We start from the raw sequence: 19,925 nt of genomic DNA on the forward strand, positions 1-19,925 counted from the left end.
GAGCCAGCATAGTTTTATTAGCAAGAAGAAAATGTCAAGTGCCATGTTTTTAAAATAAACTCAAGATATTCTCATTTTCACACATATTTGCTACAGATGGAAATTTAATTTAGTGATGGTTGGTGTGGACCCCGTCCAAGGGCTTGTAAATACCAAGAAGACATCATTATATAAAATCACCTCACTAATAAAGCACCAACATCGAGACATCAAAAACACCATCAGATCTGGTTTCTAATAAAATATTTGAAAATAATGACGATACCAAGTCACTCATTTTGAATGAACATACATTATTATGGAACCAAAATACTTTACATAATGAGAATTTCCAAGGAAGTTAAGAATCAGAAACATTCTTAACAGTTAAGAAAGTCCTGGTGGAGAAGGGGGGAAAGAAGGGAAAGATTTATTTCTGCTATTCAATGTCATGAAGTTAAGTAAGTTTCAGGTACATCATAGGTGATGAGCATAAGAAATCTTGAATTGATTGCCAACCTATAGCAAATATGCCAACCAAGAATTTTCCAAAGCTATGTTGGTTATCCACACTCAGAGGGCTTCTCAAGCCTCAGGGCCCTTTCACCAGTAGAGGATGCTATTCTTCCATGCATAGACAGCCCCCACCTGCCCCCTCCCCAATTCCTCCAGGAAACAGTCCATACAAGCAGAAGATTCTTCCTGGGCCATTATTTTGTAAGTGTGGTTTTGCACGTCAAGCAAAGAGAAAGGGAATCATGCATTCAGTTGAAGTTAATGTAAATATTTTAGTGGTGGTTTCTAAATCTTTCCATTTTAAGGAAGTGAACATATTAGAATGGAGTTGGCACGAATTAATACTTCTGTCTAAAATATAAATATTAGATACTATATTCTCTTCTATGAATTTCTAGCTCCATTTAGTGTCAAGGAAAACAATGCATTTCAATGAAGGGAGGGAGCATCTTGAATTGATCAGAATTTTCCGTCCTGTGAATAATGAGTGCAAAGTAAAGGCTATGAGCTACAGAACAAATGAAAACAAGACAGTCAAATTAATAATAATAAAAAAAAAAAGCTGAAGGGGGAAATTTTATCTCTAAGGGAAAATGCAAGAAAAAGAAAAAAAAAAAGGAGACGGGATTTGCCAGAAGAGAAGCAGCGATAAAACATAAAGCCTAAGAAAATGAGTATAATAAAAAGGAAAATAAGAAAAGGACTCACTCTTCTGATGAGCTTGTAAAAATACAAGCAGGGTAAAATCAAACAGGGACTCTTTCTTTCCCAGTAAGTAGTCTTTCATTCATTTGACTAGCTTTTCTGCAGTGCCCAGAACTTACAGAGAACAGAAGAGCAGGCACAGGGCTGAATGGCACTGATTTGCAGGGATCGCACAATCTAAAAGCAGAGATAAACTATATAGAAATTATCATGTAAAGAAAAAAGTAATAAATGTTATGAGAGAAACAGGTATGGAGTATTGTATGTGACAGGAAGAAAACCACCCTTCTGTTGACAGAGAAGTCACGGAAGAGTTTATAACGGGAGAAGGCTTTCAGATTAACTATTAAAGAAAGAGTAGTATTTTACTCAAAGGATGTGGACATTCTTTATAGAGAGAAGAAATGCTATGATTAAAGGTTCAGAGTTGGGAGAGTAATTTGCTTTTTATCTGTTAGTGTTTGGAGGGAGGAAAAGGATACAAGACTGGTGAGAGGCTGTTAGAAACCCAATCATGAAGGCGTTGGAAAGTCAGGCTAAGAAGTGTTGACTTTATTCTTCAGGAAAAGGCTCCTAATTTGGGTTTGTGCATAATTTTCAAGGGATTCATAAGCCCCCTTATGTATTTTAGTGATTGCACTTCCTCAAGGGAGATAATAACTCAAAAAAAAAAAAAAGTAGTGCACATAGAAGACACTTCTGATAAAGGTCCAGTTCGCAAATACTTCTCTTTTTTGGGTACCAACACTGACACACAAGGATGTCATCTTTAGTAGCCTGAGCTATACAGTCTGACCTTGCTGCAATTGTCACAATTGAGTGGAACTGGAGAAACAACAGAATCTGCTTGGTACAGTCAGATCCTGAGAGTGAATAGATGGGAAATGAGCAGCCTGAAGACTGGGGTGTTGAATTAGTTAAATTCTAGAACAAATATTCATGAACTCTTATTTTGAGATCTGTTACTACTTTAATTTCTGCCCTTCATTGTGCTAGATTGTTCAAATCTTACCTGAATTTTGTAAGTTAATCCCAGTATCCTTGCAATACCATTTTGTTGTTGTTGTTGTTGTTGTTGTTGTTGGGCTGGCTAGCCAGAGTTTATTTCTTTCATTTATAATCAAAAGAACTTTGATTGATATAGAAACTGTATTTCAAACATTGAAGTGAGGCAGTGAGAATGTATTGAAATGTTTGCATAGGGGGCATAACATTATCTAAAATTAGTTCACAAACACCAGAGTTATCTTTAATTTTTTTTATCTCCAGTGCTCAGCATTCAATCAACATTATCTTTTATCCATTTTATCTGCACAAATTATCTACTATCCATTCCCAGTGCAACTATCCTGGTTCAGGTCCTAATCATTTTTGCCCTAGTTTATTGAAATGAACTTCTAAATGGTCTCTAAAATTCTACATTCCAATCTATTCCCACTGCTGACAAGAGTCTCTTGAAACTTACTTAAGATTATATGATCAGTTCAGAAATATCAGCCCATATACTTCTAGTGAAAAAGTCTAAATTCTCCAGTTCAGCATGGGAAGTGCTTTAGAGTCTCACCACAATCTATCTTTTCAACATCATCTTATACAGATAATATACTCAAAGTCCCCAGACTCCATTTCAGAGAAGCTTGTGGCTTCAGATTTCTACACATATTATCCCCTATGCTTGCAATGACATTTCTCCTCTTCCTATACTGGTTATATATACAACATAGATGTCATCTACATTGTCCTTCCATATCCCTTCAGGATAAGTCATTGTCTTCATCCTTTGTATTCTTTTTTTTTTTTTTTTTTTTTTAATTTTCTAGAGGCATGTCTTATTTATTTATCTATTTGTTTGTTTGTTTGGTTGGTTTATACATGCACTGGGTACAGTCAGAAGCCGGAAGGGTGAGAGAATTCACCAGAGCCAGAGCAGGGAGCAGAGCAGGCAGAAGGACCGAAGTACACTGCTGAGGGGAGCAGCGGGCGGCAGGAGAGGTCTGCGCGCCATGTGGGACCCTCCTCTGGTGGCCGGGGAGCAGCCGGGGATCGAACCGGCGCCGCAGAGGCCGCGGGTAGCTTCGCAACCCAGCGCTCAACCGCTGCGCCACCTGGGAGGCCCATCCTTTGTATTCTTTTTTTTTTTTTTTTTTTTTTTTTCATTTTCTTTTTTTATTTATTTATTTTTTTTTTAAATATTAAATTTTATTTTTATATTCCCCCATACAATTGCAAACGCCCCATTCTGACCCCAATCCTTCCCCTCCCGCCCCCCCACCCCCCAAAAAGTGTCTCTGGTTCATAGCTTTTTTGTTGATTTTGATTTTCACTTTCTTATATTCATTTTCCTGGTCCCTTATTTAAGTTTTCTAGATTCCTGCTATGAGTGAGACCATCCGGTATTTTTCTTTTTCTTTTTGGCTTATTTCGCTGAGTATTCTTATAGCAAGGATTTTATTGCAGATTGACTATAATTATAGTTGCATGTACACCTCTGCCTCCCCCACTATCCGAAAATCTGCTCAAGAACATGTCTTATTTGGCTTTATAGTTGGGATCTAAAACAATGCCTTCCAGGCCTCCCTGGTGGCACAAGGGGTTAAGATGCAACCTCTGTGGAGCTGTCCACAGCCACTGCAGCACGAGTTCAATCCTGGCCAGGGAGCTACCCACATGGTGCAGCAGACCTCTTCTGACTCACCCACTGCTCCCCTCATCAGTGTATTTCAGTCAATCTGCCTGTTCCGTCCACCACTCTGTCTCTGGTGAATCCTCTCACCCACACCTCTGGCCTGTATCCCAGTTCTTGTATGCATAAATAAATAAATCTTTAAAAAATAAATAAATAAAACAGTGCCTTCCAAAAATATGTAAATATTTAAAGGATATACTAAAGGAACTGGTAGATGCGAGTATTAATGAAGTTGATAAAGAAGACATAATCTGAGAGTTAAAGAGGGGCATGGGGAAGTTCAAAATCATCCAAAAAGAAGGGATTGGTTAACAGTGTCCAAATCTGGAGAGAAGTGGAGAAACTCAAGGGTGGAGAAAATCCCACTGAATCCAAGGAGAAGGCAATTGTTATGATGTATTCACAGCATAGAGAAGAGTAGACAGAAAAGTTAGAATGCTGGTGTGAGAGGATGTAGGAGTGAAGCAAAAGCAAGAAAAGTCACTTAATTCTTGGGGAAATGAGGAAATAAAATGAGGCTAATGAGGTATATAGCCCAGTCCAGTAAGGCAAGGAGGGAAATCAGAAAGCTCCTGTAGAAGGAGGCAGAAGTTGGAGGAGCTGGCATTGTCAAGAGAGAGAACAGCCTCCTGTTTGAAACAGAAAATAGGACTGGATACAGTGATTATTTTGGAAGAAAAATGAGATATCTTGAATTCAAGAAAGGAATAAATAGAAGGAACTGCAGTCCCCAGCGTTACCAGCAATGCAATGAGTATTTCCGTTGCCTCTATCAAGAACTCTCCCCCAAGCAAAGTTCATCTAATATAGAGTCAAGACAAAGGTAGAATAACTATAATTTTGTAAAGGGGAGATGTTAAGGATATAAAGACAGCAAAGATCACTTGAATTGTATCCGTTTCACGTCAAGGGCACCCTTATAATCACATTTAGTTACACATGGATGGGCTGTGGAAACAGCTGGGTGAACCTTAATTTAATTTAACTAATTGATTTATTGGTTTCATTAATTGCTGTCAAAGGATACAAATACTGTCCCCAAGGGCCACAGTTTAGTTGGTCATCACTACAGCTTCTAGAAAAGTAATTGGATTTCTTAGTTTAGCCCTCAAGGTGAGCTATCAGAGAGCTAGCAGGATTTAACAATATAGTGCCATGGAAAATAAAGACAGAGGACTACCTATTGATGTAAACAGCACCTCCTTCCTTCTCATTTTCCTCAGTGACAAGGTCTTTTTTCATTAGTCTTTTTTTTTTAATTCCTTTTTATCAGGGTAAATTACTTTCATTTCTTCCCCAAGCATTCTCTCTCCTTTCCTTTACTTTGGGTATCATCTTTCTTTTTCAACCCTGGTTTTCTCTAATTATCTTAGATGCCATCAAATCTTCTTACATAAATGAGCTATAAATCAATAACTTATTGATAAAATTGTTAACTCAGAAGCTTAGACTAATTGGTTTTCCCTAAATTGCACTCTCTGCACATAATGATAAAGCCTAGAACCCTGAGTTGTGGATGTTTTTCTTCTTTTTAAGTAAAATTAATATCTACCAATTTTTTTAATGAAAATTTCAAGTATGGAGAAAAAAATAAAAATCATTCAAAATCCCAGGTCTATTACCTCTTATCTTTTTTCCTAGCTATATAGAGATGCCTCATGACAGGGGAAAAGCTGTACATAAGATTTGCATTTTTGAATGCAAACAAAATAAAACAAAAATCAGGGAGAAATTTGTTCTCTGCTTTTTTCCCTCCCTTCTTCCTTGTCTTCCACATTTGACATCCCGAGAACTCTAAAGAACTAGTATCAGTACCCAGTAAAACTTAACAGTGCCAAACACAGTGGCTAATATACCTGGGAAAGCACAAGTATCTCTAAATGGGGAATTATAACTATGGGCAAAGCAGAGAGAAAGAGAGATGATGTGCAGAAAAAAATAGCAGCAGTTCAAGATAAGTGGCTTATTCCTACACATACAGGAGACATGCCAGAATAGCCTCTGGAAGAATATCAAGGAGAAGTCCAACATCAGTTATGTAAATAAAATCAACCACTGAAACTTGAACCATGGCCATTGATATGACCACATTCATCTGCAAAGCCTGGTAGATCCCATGGAAATTCAGGTGTTAAGATTTTCTTAGACTTCAAGGGTGTAGTAAAGTTGCAGACCACTTCACAACATGTATTCTCCATTTTCCATAATCTCCGCCTATCTAATTAATAGACTGTCCACCACAGTTGCAGATTTCTCTTGAGTCCTTAAATTTTGATTCTGAAATGAATTTAGAACGTCATTTCTTCTGAGCACATATGGATAAAAATTATTTTACATTGGCAAGACGAAGGCAACAACGTGTATTGTGACTAATGCGGGAATAAGAAGACTGAAGCAAAGGGACAATTTCAATATACCAATGTCAACTCACAGTCTGGAAGAAAGATTTCACAAGAGAAACGCTGATGTCCAAAGAACTGCTAGCGTCAGAAATAAGCTTGATTAGTTTAAATCTATAGTTGTCAAATCTCCCATTTAGTGTGTGATTCAGCGCTGCCTCCCATGACATTTCAAACCAGTTTACCTTCATTATACGCACACTCTGGTGCCTTTGCTATGTAAGCCTTGTTGTTATACTATTAAGGAGCGATTAAAACACTGGAGTCCAGTCTTTACAAAATAAATATTACTTTAACTGCCTATAAAATAGACTTTGCTTTCTCTAGTTACATTCACACTGAATTAAAATATAATTTTGCTTACTGTAATTTCTTAGTACCCTTGCTATGCTTTTAGCTTTTATGACTATGATTTGGTTTTAGCTGCACATGTAAATGTAAATACAGCAACTGCAGATGATATGTGTCATGTAATGAAGCAAATGATCTCAATGTGCTGATCTCTATAGCCCAGGAAAGCCAGAAACCTTTGAAAACTACCTCAATGCTTTCATGCTTTCTAGTCAGTGAAGTTCCTTATGGATAACACTATTAATATCATCTTGTCAACTTGGGGGCCTTTATACAGAGGAACTCATTAGGAAATATCTGGTGAGAATATCAATGTAGTAGAGTCTCAAGTGCCTGTGTAGTTACCTAGTCTCTCTCTGGAGCAATCAGCTCTTTTGATAATAATTTTGAAAATTGATTTATGGACGTTTAGAAATGTAAAGGCTCTTAGAGATCATTGAACATAGCCTGACTCCCTGAACACTTGCTTCTAGTCACACAACGGTTTGGTTCTACTGTCACTATTTCTCTTCATTTTGATTTTATAGTTCCCGGATCTAAAGTTACACAGAATCCAGATGTATAGAGCACTCTGAATACCTACCCCTATGCAGCTTCCAAATTTTGTTGCATGCCTGTTCAATTGAAAGTGTGCATTTGTAAGGTATTGCTCTTTTTATTTAATGTAAGGAGAAGGAGCCACAAGAAAAGAAAACGGAACAACTCAGAGGCACATTGCATGAGACACTAATACTGCACAACTCCTGGGACTAGCTGCCCACCTTACTGTGGTTTTCTCACAAAACTGCTAGTGAACGTGAGATCAGTTAAAGATGACAAACCATGAATTGTCTCCATTAGAAGGACTCTAAATCCTGCTCGTTCTTTAAAGGCAAATTTAAATATCTCATCCTCCTTACTGACTAATATTAATAATTTATATCATTTCCCATGAGACACAAGTCCTTTGTAAATACATCTCTACCATAGTGGTATAAGAGTCTGTCTCCCTGTGAGATTAGGTAGTATATTGAGGAAAGTGACTCTATCTTATCATTTTTTTATCTTCAGTGCCTGGAATAGAAAGGCTGTTTAATAAATGTCTGAATGTAGAAGAAAATGTCAAAGAAAAACATGAAGAAGATAGCATACTCTTTTTATTGAACATCAGGGAGCATCAGAGAAAGAATATAAAAATGTATGAAATCTCATCTCTTCTTTCTATAACCAAAAAAATCTTATGAATGTCGTCAGACAATTGTAACCCGTATAGTAAGTTCATTTCTGAAAACGAGGCAAGTTTACATTGCCTCTGCACTTCTGATAACTCTAGTCAGTGTTATTTAAATTGTTTATTATTTGTTTTGATAATTTTCAATGCCGTGCATCTTCAAATAAAGTTAACCAATTACACGTTTGCAATCCACAGATGGATTGCAGAAAAATGTAACAATTTCTTTTGGAAATACTGCACACAGAATATGGAATTGTCATTCTAAGTTATTTTATTAATGTCACTTGAAAAACAAATTGACTTCAGGAGCTATTGTCTGTGCTATTTTGCTGCTGTTTTTCTCAGTTCTGCATCTTGTACTGTAGTCTTCACAAAAGAACACTAGAGGGATCAGCTTCATATTTTTCAGAGGCCTTTGTGTTACCAAGCCAAGTACAATTACAGCTCTTCCCAGAAGGAGGAAAGAATAACGTTGGCAATAGGGTGTTACCACCCAGAACCACACAAATAGCTGCAAATGTAACCAAAATGGCTTTCTCGGCCTTTATAAACCCAGTAACCTACGTGGCATTTTCTATGGCTAGAGGCAGCACTTTGGGAAATTACCTTTAGAAAATTGGTTAGAGGTCTATCGGAGCTTTGAAAAGAACCTGCAACCTGGGGAGGGATTGAAGGAATAAATAAGCAGACTTGTTGTTTAATAGGGCTGCCAATTTTTTTTTTTTTTAACTTCCAAGGGACAAAATCAAGTAAATGTCAAAATTTTCCCAGCTGGTAAGCACATTCACATTTCAAACTAAAATCCACCAAAAGGAGAAGGGCTGATGATCAGAAAGTAAGAAAAACATGAATTCCTTCATTTTAATATAGGATAGAGAAATAATTCAGTCATTCTTAGTCTGGACATTTTTTTCTCTTTCATTTGCCTTAATAGTGATCATGAATAAATACATAAATGGTTGAAAGGTATAATTTTAGTGTTTATGGACATGTAAGAGGGGAACTAATCAAGCTGTTGATCCAAGTCTGTCAGAACTAACAAGGTAACTGAATCAGATAAAATTAAAGGAAAAGAAAAAAAAGCTTCTTGCTATTGTGTCACAATGTAGCTTTAATTTGTCATTTTCAGAAAGACCTTGTCAGACCTAAACTGATTTGGTTAGTGAATTACCTCACTTGCTGATTTTCTCATGCCCCTGGTCCCTGTGGTGTGTTCTAATTAAAATAAAAACTGTACTGCTCTAATAATTTGATTGTACCATTTCTCTTCTCAAAACTTTGCAGTAGCTTTTAATTGCACTAAAACCCACAATCCAATTTAAAATCGATATTGGGGCTCTCAGCCCACAGTTCAAATGTTCTGATGTCTCTGACCCAACTGCTGCCTCTCTGAACTCCACAGCCAGGGATGTCACTCCAGGCAGGCATTCGGCTTGACTCCAATAACATCCTGACATGATTCCCTTTTTCTTGATTGTACCTTTCTCTTCTCCAATAAATAAACACTCAGCCAGAGCACAGCAGCAAAAGCCTATTTGTTTTGGCCGTGTGGGTGGTCGTTCATAGGATTTGATGTGCAATATATCTTGTCTTGTTTCTTCTGAAATCATAAACTCCATGCTTTTAGATTTCTCCATAAGTCCACAACACTAACAAAGCATTGGAGGCTCCATAAAAGTGGTTGACTGTTTCATTGGAGATCTAAAAGTACGCTCAAATCTTTGTCTTTATAAGCCAAGAGTGACAATGTAAACTCAGAGATGTCTGGAAAACCAATGTGGTTTCTTTCAGCCCTCCCTCTGCATCCCTCACTCCTGACTTGGTTCCTCCCTCTCTCTAAAAAAAAAAAAAAAAAAATGAAACAAGAACCCTGGCTTTCCTATATGGTGGAACTTTCCAGCAATGCCCTTCCATAAAAAGGAATGGGCCTTGTTTCAGAGCCAAGTGATCTGCCTCCAACAGTTTGGGCTGGATGAGGCGTGGTGTTTTTTTTTTTTTTTTTTTTTTTTTTTAAACTTTTAGACAACGTGGAAGTGTCTGGAATGGTGCCTTCAGTCCCAGCCATCCTAGGAATTACTCAGTGTTTCAGGGCCCTGAGCCAGTTATCCACATCCCAAGCACCGCCCAACCACCTCTGCCACGTTAGCTTGAGGGGGAGGAGAGGGAGCTGAGGGCTTGGGAGGGTGATGGAGTCTCCTAAGCTAAGAAACTCTCCACCAGATCTGATCTATAGTTATTCTCATGGGGAAAATAGCACTTACTCTCTAGTTCTCACTGCCTACTCCCCATATTGCTGTAGCAAGAGAGGGAGTGGTTCAGATCTCACTCCCATTGGGGCTTCCCAAAGTTTAAGGAACCAAGACCCTTAGAAGCAGGGTTGAGACTAATCCAAAACCCCAATTTCTTGTAATCTGGTCTAATCACAATCCTTGTCCTGGCATAGCCTTCCCACAGTCAGGACCCTCATTTTTAATACCCAAACAAGTGCTCAGTACAACAAATATTCATTAAAGATCAGGAAAATCCACTTTGCCTCCTGCCTCACTGCCTCTGCCACAAGTTGTAAATAACCTCAAGCAAGTCATCTGAGCTGCTTTGTCTATAGTTTCCTATCTGTATACTAAGTGTTTGCCTTACAAAGGCTGGTTTTCAAAGACACTCTTTCTCAGGAGATTACTGAGACCTTCAATTCTTTTCCCTGCTGAACTTTAATCATCTCTGACACATTTCATATCAAAAAGACATCCTGTGGTGATTCAGAATACCAGCTGCCAAGCCAAACTAGATGGGTTTGTAGCATACCTACTGCAAACTAATTCTTAGGTTTGGGACAAGTTCTTTAACCTTGTTCTAAGCCTACTTCCTTATCTATAAAATAGAACCAATGATAATACTATCTCGAGCAGTTGTTGGGATGCATAAATACTTAACATTGATGTAAAGAATCAGAAAAGTTTATGATAAATAGTAGGCACTCAATAATATTTCACTGTATTTATATGATTTTCATTCCCATAGTTTGAATTTAGGCAAGTAATAGCGGCTGGCATTTGGGACTCTCATATAGCATTACAGCTTTTATTTCAAACTTTTATCTTTCTGATTAATGATAGTCTAAATTCTATATATGGCAACTAACTGGTATAAAGTATAAAGATAATAAAAAAGAGAGCCCTGGATGCAATATTCATCCCAATTATCAAGAACATGACAAATAGCATTTTCTAAAAAATTACTGTGTTAACAATTATGTGTCTTTATGCTGATCCTGAGCCCCGAATGAAAGGACTTCAAACAAGCTCAGCTCATCTTGATCTCACAACTTTATACTCCCGAGGGTGATTTTCAGTTCCCTATATTTAAGATCAATTTTATTACTTTTCTACATTAAAGATATTAGGAATGAAGAAATATTGATACACTCACATAGTTTGTTCTTAATTTTTTTCTTATATTGCCAATCCTGCTCCAGCCACAGTACTGGAACATATTTTTCTCTTTGGTGGAATATGGTCATTGTGCCATTCTGAGCAAAGTTTGTGAAAACTGGAGTTGAAAGAGCTGTGAACTATGGATAACCCATACATTCCAAAATGGCTGTTACATTATTATTTTTCTCACAATTATTCTACCAAAAAAAAAAAAAACAGATTTATTTGGAAAAGCTCAGAACAATGAAATAAATACAGTAGTGATTTCAAATGCAAATGTCATGTCATCTCTAAGTGAGTCAACCTTCAAAAGACAATGATAAATCAACCAGATAATTTCTGTGTGTCAAAGAGTTTTAAAGGTGATAGCTAGTAAATTGAAGTACACATCAAAGTTTCTCAAATAAAAATGTTAAATATAAGTTACTTCTTCATACATATCTAAAACCTGTCAAGTACAGGAGAAAATAATCTGTCCCACCTCCACCCATTAACCGAACAGATCAGTGAAGCAGCTGGCATCTTTCCACCTCTCAGCAGTGGCCCTGGGGTACAGTGGCTGCACCATAGTTGGAGGAGCCCTTGGAGCTGCAGGAAAGTGTACCCAAATTCTAGCCCCTCAACACAAAGCCAGCAGAGCTTCAGCAAATCCCCGCAGCAATGCCCAGACACTGTCAGAAGGAATGACAAATTCACTAGGCTTCTCTGGCTCTGTCAAGCTTCCAAGTTGTTGGGTTCTAGCTTAGCGGTCATCTCAGCCAGAAAGGACCAGGAGTGACTGATGAATATGTGTACAGTCCTGATGCAAATGCACACAGAATAGGAGTCTCTAAATCACTGAACTTCCGGCAGCCAAGTTTTCAGGGTCTTGGACTTTAAGGCGTGGGTGTTCAAGTTAATGACAATACCTGTTTTCACCAGCTCAGGAAGCCCGAGTCCCCCCTCCCCCTTCTTACATGTGTCTTCCATATTTTGAAGAGAGATTGATGCTACCTGTTGTTAATTTATGAAGTGTGTGGGCTGAGAATTAAGGAGGCGGAAAAATCGTGTGACATGCAAATGATTTTTCCTCCCCCTATGGATCAGAACCTTAATCATACAATAAATGTTCTTAAACACCCTGTGAATGACGCAGGTGATCTCAATTTCACAGGGCATGTAAAATCCAATTTGTGCTTCTCCATTCCCAAGTGAAGAGGATTTTGAATAAACGATTACATTTGCACTGGAATGTGTGTTTATCAGTAACACCCACATAAACAACACGGCCAGCGATTCTAGAGGAATTGGAACAGTGGAGCTGGGGACAACCCTCCCTACTCTTCAGCCAGCGTCCAAGTGCTGTGCCTTTAAGGCAGAGGGGCTTGCTGGCAGCTGCGGCTGAACTCTGCCCTCCCTGGGCGGTGAGTCAGACTCTGCAGGCGCAGACAAATGGAATCTCCCCCTGTGAGAGCCCACAGCCTTCCAGAGCAAAAAGTCATCAGGGTGCCTGAGGGAAATAATTCCCCCCTCCAGCCTGACCTCCCCGCTCAGAAGTCACAAGTACTTTTTACTGAGAGGGCCAGAGTGCCCTAAAAGCCTGTGAAAATTGTAAAGCCTGATTCATGACGCAAGCAAAGCTCCCCCTTTCCCCCCATCATTTAAGACCACCTGGGGAAATATAGAAATGGGCTAATGCCAGATTCACGGCTGGAGGAGGGGTAGCACAACCAGCTCTTTTCAGTCTTTCCGCAGCAAGTACATGCACCCTCCCCACACACACACACACACCCCTCCCAAATCATCATCTCAATCATCATCAACAATATTTCAAGATAGAATAAGAAGAGAAACTGGGAAAGAGTGGGGCTCTTCCTCCATAATTGTGTCTGGGGTGAGGATTGAAGTGGAGAGTGTCACCTAAAAGTTGTAACTTTGAGTAATTTCTTAATTTTTTTCCTTACTTTTTTACAGATTTATTTATTTATTTATTTATTTATTTATTTGCTTACTTATTTATTTATACAAGCACTGGGTACAGTCAGAAGCGTGGGAGGGTGAGAGAATTCACCAGAGCCAGAGCGGGGAGCAGAACAGGCAGAGTGACAAAGTACAGTGCTGAGGGGAGCAGCGGGCACAGGAGAAGGTCTGTGCACCATGTGGGACCCTCTCCCAGTGGCCGGGGATTGAACCGGTGCTGCAGAGGCTGCGGGCAGCTTCACAACCCAGCACTCAACCGCTGCGCCACCTGGGAGACCCAGATTATTTTTTTCTAAGAGCAACATCACCTTCTTTAGTTACTCTTGTTAACTAGCCACCATTTTATATATTGATCAAACATATTAGATAATACTTTAAAGAGAGAAGAGGGGGAGAAAGGGAGAGGGAGAGAAAGAAGGCAGAGGAAAGGAAGATCGGAAGGGAGGAGGGGGAGAAATGAGTGTAGAAGGATCAAGGATGAGGTCCTGGGAGAGAGGAAGGAGGGGGAAAACAAGAAGATGAACTGAAAGAAGAATCAAAACAAAGATCCTCTCCCTCCCCTACTCCCAGAATTTTTGGCAGCTTCCAACTTTGTAGCAGTCCCACTGGCAAGTTTTAAAGAAATGGTCAAGAAGCCCACAAAGCTCAGTGTCTGGACAGATTGGAAACGTTCTGAGATAACATAGTCTCTGAAGGCAACTAAAAAACCAACCCATCTAGAAAGCAGTTGTCTGAGGCCTTTGAATGTGGCTCTTAAAAGGAAATTTTTAGCATCCGGCAACTGTTCTGTTTCCTTTTCTAGCCCCCAGGAGAGTGGGGCAGCCTAGGTCTTACCCATCCAAGATCACAAGTTCAAGTGTCTCCATAGAATCCATCTCTATACTCTAGCACTGGCTGGGGAAACCATCACACACTTTGTTTTTAAATGTTTCTGTCCTGTTTGTGCAAATGTACACAATATATCAGAAAGAAGCCAGAAAAGGAATAGCTCCTTTAAACAATTCTACCAACACAGATTAAATGAAATAGATTCTTATACATCCCATAGTGAGGAATTGGGATTGGTTACATAAGGAAAAAGTTCTCCTGAAAATGGAAATTGAAGTTTAGAAAGTTTCGGTAAGCTTTGTTTCATAAGTTCTATGCAGGACTGACTTGTAAACTGGCGTTGACGTTTAGTTGGTTTTTGTTCTGTAACATTATTTTGACCAAAGTTTGAAATGCTAAGATAGTAATGACACATCTGCTAATAATTTATTCTTTCCAAATTAAGTGATTCAATCTAAAAAGTTCTAACTTATAACAACTTCTTAGACTTTTTTTTGGGGGGGGCAATGTAACCTTCTTTAGTTAATCTTATTGACTAGCAACATATTTATGGGCTGATCAAATATATTAAATAGTAATATAAAGAGATTCAGAAATCATTGCAATGTACTGTTTTGTTTCCTTCCTAGAAGATTTCTATAATTTTTTTCAACCAATTATTTTACCTCGTATTTTAAACCTTTAATGATCTGATTGCCACCTTCCTTTTCCTTCCTTTTTTTTTCTTCTGTTACAGGACAGGAAGAGAGGGGCACCCCAGAACCCCCAAACCTGCCTGTTCTGCCATCTGCCACTGGCATTAAGACAAAATATACTCTAATGCATAAGACTACTGATGGAAAGGAACTTTAATACAATTAGTGTGCAATACAGAAAAGACAAAGAATAAAATTTCCAAATCAAGCACCCAAATTTACCCATCCCTTCGTGGGTAAATGCCCAGCCAAACAGGGTTAACCCAAAAGCAGGACCACTGCTTTGAGGCCCAAAAGCCTGCCACATGTCTAAGTCACTTTGTAGCGTGGGGGTGGGGGGCATAGAAAAGGGAAAGAATGAGCAAAATCAAGATAAAAACTGCCATCATTAACCTCCCCACTGTGTCTCTCACCCACATCTGTTTCAACCAGTCCAGGACCTAGACACAAGCACAGTTTCTTCACATGTCTGCTCCATGTGCCTCCTCCAGGTCTCCTTCTCGCTCTCCATCCTGCTTCCTTCCTTCTTCAGTCTCCTCTGCAGTTTCTTCTCTTTCTTGCCCAGCTCCACCTTGGGGCAGGAAACCTGGAAACTTCCCTTTCTCTCCCTCCCTTCCTTCCTTCCTTCCTTCCTTCCTTCCTTCCTTCCTTCCTTCCTTCCTTCCTTCCTTCCTTCCTTCCTTCCTTCCTTCCTTCCTTCCTTCCTTCCTTCCTTCCATTAATGTCTTTATGAAATTGGAAGCAGCACAATCCATCTTTTTATCTCTCCCCATAGCTTCCCTCAAGCTCTTTCCTTTTTCTAGAATGACTGCCTGCCCCCTCTCTCCTCTCATTTCAACCCAACTCTCATCCTCCACAGCTTAGCAGATACTGCCATCTATTTAAGATGATTAGCAAGTATGACCTCTGTTGTGGCTTCTTGTATTCCTTAATCTTTAAGAAGATGATATTTACTGTGTCCTATTCATTATATCCCTTAACTATAACTAACACAACCCCTAAACTTAAAAAAAAAAAAGCAAGATACTTTCCTAACACCACTAAATGAGTAAGATAGACAGCATCAGAACACAATTTTAAATATTTTTCTTTAATCTGCTTCTATGAGATAGCCAAGAAAGTTTACTTTAGTGTATATATAGATATCTTACCAAAAAAAATTACAAAATGTTAGATCTGAATTACACAGAGCTGTCAAGTACAATGAGCCACTTGAATAATCATATCAAGCAGATTCCCAGAAGTTCTCTTCACCTTTGGTCTCCAGCTCACCATCACTAAGTGCTACGCTAGGGATGTGCCTCGGAAAATTCAATTGACCAAGTGTGTCCATTTGTCTGATTTGGTTTGCCTAATCAATATAAAACAGGTTTACTACAAAGTCCAAAACAGTTCTTGTCCATTCCTCTAAAAACCCTAGACTTTAATCTAGTTTTAGAGAATCAGCAACTTGAATTCTTCTTTATTTTCCAATCTTCATTTTGGTTTTGGAAGAGCTCCACCAAGTCGCCTAAAGGTGGATATTAATTTACTTGCAGGAACTGAGCTGTTTTTCCTTTAATTAAACACTGCCTTCTCAATTCCGTTATATGGGTTTCAAAAGAAAAAGACAAAACAAAAAGAAACTTGCCGAAGGGCTGAGAACTTTGATGAAGCATTTCAACTGATTTGTTAGAAAGTAATTTGTAGTACAACTGCTCTCTACCCTTAGAGCTCGCCTCCAGCGACATTCCCCAGACTTTTTCTCCATTTTGAGGCACACTGTCTCTGTTATTGCTATTTCTTGCTTTCTCCCAGTTGATACCCTTTCACTCCAGGCTCCTCCCCAGGTGTCCCCGAGGGACAGGCCAGGGGTGTGAAAGTAAACTTGGTCATCAGGCACACCCCCATGTCCATAGCGAACATGCGAAGGATTCACTAATAATAAATCAAACACAATCAAAGATTTAAACATTGTGGAAATGTAGAAATATATTTTCCAGCCAACTCAAAATGACACATAAATTATCTGGCCCCTTATGAGGTTAAAAAAAAGAGAGAGACAGACAGTACCCTGCTTGAGAAATATAGATGTATATAGAAATAGATACACATAGAAATATATAATATAGAAATATAGAAATATAGATGTATATTATATTATAAAAATATATGTATATGTATATTAGAAACTCCTACCAGGTATAAATCAATGTATGGCAAAAGTGTAGATTTTCCTAAACAAAATTCAGAAATTGAATTTGGATTTTGTTGACCTAACCAGAAAAGGAAAAAAAAAAAAGCCTCTCCAAGTCTAAAAGAAACTTTACCTAAAGTGAGAACATTTCATGGATTAAGATATTCTTCTTTGTCCTCAGTAATTTACTGTTTATGTTCTTTCTCGAGAGTAAATTAAGAAAATAAGTCAAACACAATCCCCAACCTAGTATTCATCCTTGTTTCAAAAATGAAAAGTAAAATGCTGGATATAGATGTACAAGTGAGTGCATTTGGTTCAGAGTTGAAAGTCTGGATGTCAGAATGAAAATAGTGGCATCCCCTGAGAGTTTGTAGGTTTCACTGGTCCCCACAGGTGTGAAGGGTGTCACAAAAATAGTATCCAAAGCTTGAAAACAGAACCAGACTCGGGGTATTCTCATATAAGATATAGTCTGTTCATCTATCCCCCATTCTTTTACAGACTTATTCAATGTAATACTTATTCAGTGCTTGTAACGTTCTAGACACTATCTGGGTTCTGGACACATGGCAAAGAACAAGAGAGACAAAGCCCCTGTCCTCCTGAACCTCATCCTCTAGTAGGGGAAGATAGGCAAGGGAGAAGGAAACAAATAGAAAAATGGTCTGGCAATTGGTGATAAGTACTAAGAGAATGGGAGCAGTTGCTGCTTTACATAGTTTAGTCAAAAAAGTTCTCTCACAGAAGACGACATTTAAGCAGAGACCTGAAGGGCGTAAATGAGTGAGTCATGTGGATAACTGTGAGCAGACTGTCCGAGGTAATAAAAAGTGCAAAGGCCCTGAGGTAAGTATGTTTGAGGTACGTCAAGGGGAGAAGAGAAGCTGGAACAGAGTATGAAGGGAAAATAGTATGAAATAAGGAACTTCAAAGATGAGTCAGTGTGCATCCTGTAATGGCCTGTCTGAATAAATGAATTTTGGACCTCAGTTGGATGAAATGGGAAGGTTTTAATGACTTTGAGCAAAGAAGTGACATGACCTTAAATTTTTAAAAGGTCATCTGTCTGTTCTGAATAGAATTGATTAAAATAGTAGTGGTCAAAGTGGTAATAAATAATCATGTACCTTGAAGATAGTTACCGGGATTCAATAAATAGATTAGCGCAGATTATGACAGGGGATGGGGACGGTGAAAGAAAAGAAGAAATCCTAGATGATTCCAAGATTCTTTTTTTTTTTTTTTTTATAGAGGCATGTTTTTATTTATTTATTTATTTATTTGTTGGTTTGTTTTTTTTGTTTATACAAGCACTGGGTACAGTCAGAAGCGCACGAGGGTGAGAGAATTCACCAGAGCCAGAGCGGGGAGCAGAGCAGGCAGAAGGACCGAAGTACACTGCTGAGGGGAGCAGCGGGCGGCAGGAGAGGTCTGCGCACCATGTGGGACCCTCCTGCGGTGGCCGGGGAGCAGCCGGGGATCAAACCGGCGCCACAGAGGATGCGGGCAGCTTCGCAACCCAGCGCTCAACCGCTGTGCCACCAGGGAGGCCCTGATTCCAAGATTCTTGACCTGAGCTACTGGAGAGATAAAGTTGCCATGTGCTATGATGTAGCATACAGTGGGGTCAGAAGAGGCTCCTCCCTCCCTCCCTTCCCCCACCACTCCCTCACCTCCTCCCTCTCCATCTTTTCCCCCTCTCTTGTCACACTCTCTCAGTCACAATAAAGGAACTATTCAACAAATTTATTTTAAGCTATCTCTCCACAAATTCCTAAAAACCTACCACTCTTTATTAATGTTTCTCTCCTTTTTTCAGCTGGAGTTTTCTAACTCTTTTCCTCTTTTTAAAAATGGAAGTGAAATTCACCTAACAGAAAATTGACTATTTTGATGTGCACAATTGAGTGACATTGAGTCCATCAAAATATTGAGCAAATCTAGTTCCAAATATTTTTATCACCCCAAAAAGAAACTCCATATTCATGAAGCAATCATTCCCATTTTCCCTCCGCATTGCCCCTAGCAACCTCTAAAATCTGCTTTCTGTCGCTACCAATTTACCTATCCTGAAAATGTTATGTAAGTGGAATCATACAACATGATCTTTGTGTTATGTCTGACTTCTTTTATTGAGCATAACGTTTCCAAAGTCCACTCATGTTGTAGTAAAATATTTTTTTAAAAAGATTTATTTATTTATGCATACAAGAACTAGAGTACAGGCCAGAGGTGTGGGGCGTGAGAGGATTCACCAGAGACAGAGTGGGGAACAGAACAGGCAGAATGACCGAAGTACACTGCTGAGGGGAGCAGCGGGTGAGTCAGGAGAGGTCTGCTGCGACATGTGGGTTGCTCCCTGGCCGGCCTGGGGATCGAACCTATGCTGCAGAGGCTGCGGACAGCTTCATAGGTTGTATCTTAACTCACTACACCACCAGGGAGGCCCTGTAGTATGTATTAATACTTCATTCCTTTTTATGATTAGATAACATTCCTTGTGGACATATACCACATTTTGTTTGCCCATCAGTTGCTGAATGTTTGGGTTAGATTTACATCTCAGCTGCTATGGACAGTACCACTACGAGCATTTTATACCAGTTTTTGTTTGAAACTTGTTTTCAATTCCCCTGGATATGTACCTAACGGTAGAATTTCTGGGTCATATGGTAATTCTCTTTAACGTTTTTGAGGACCTGGAAAACCATTCCTCACAGTGGTTTCCTATCACTTTCAGCTTTCCTATAAGCTCATGTCTCTGCAGTGAAAAAAAATTCTGAACCCCATGCCCTCCTTTAGCTATTATCTTTCTCTCACCTCCTCTCAGAATGTCTTGGAAAAAGTTGTTTACAGGCATTTTAACATTCCTCCAAACTCAGTCCTTTGCCTTCCTTTTTCTTTTCTCTATATGCCATCAATTCTGGCATCTCTCCAGGTCCAGCTAGTGTGACCTTTTCAAAATGCAAATTTGATCTTGCCAT

General features: G+C 39.0%; 1 pseudogene; it reads right to left on the minus strand.

Annotated features, from left to right (window-relative positions):
• Window positions 1–19,925, minus strand: part of LOC119250049 (peptidyl-prolyl cis-trans isomerase D-like) — a 42,006-nt pseudogene extending 22,081 nt beyond the window's left edge.

This window comes from Talpa occidentalis, unplaced genomic scaffold (assembly GCF_014898055.3).
Source record: "Talpa occidentalis isolate TD23 unplaced genomic scaffold, MPIMG_talOcc4v2.1, whole genome shotgun sequence".
In the NCBI taxonomy this organism is placed as follows: domain Eukaryota; kingdom Metazoa; phylum Chordata; class Mammalia; order Eulipotyphla; family Talpidae; genus Talpa; species Talpa occidentalis.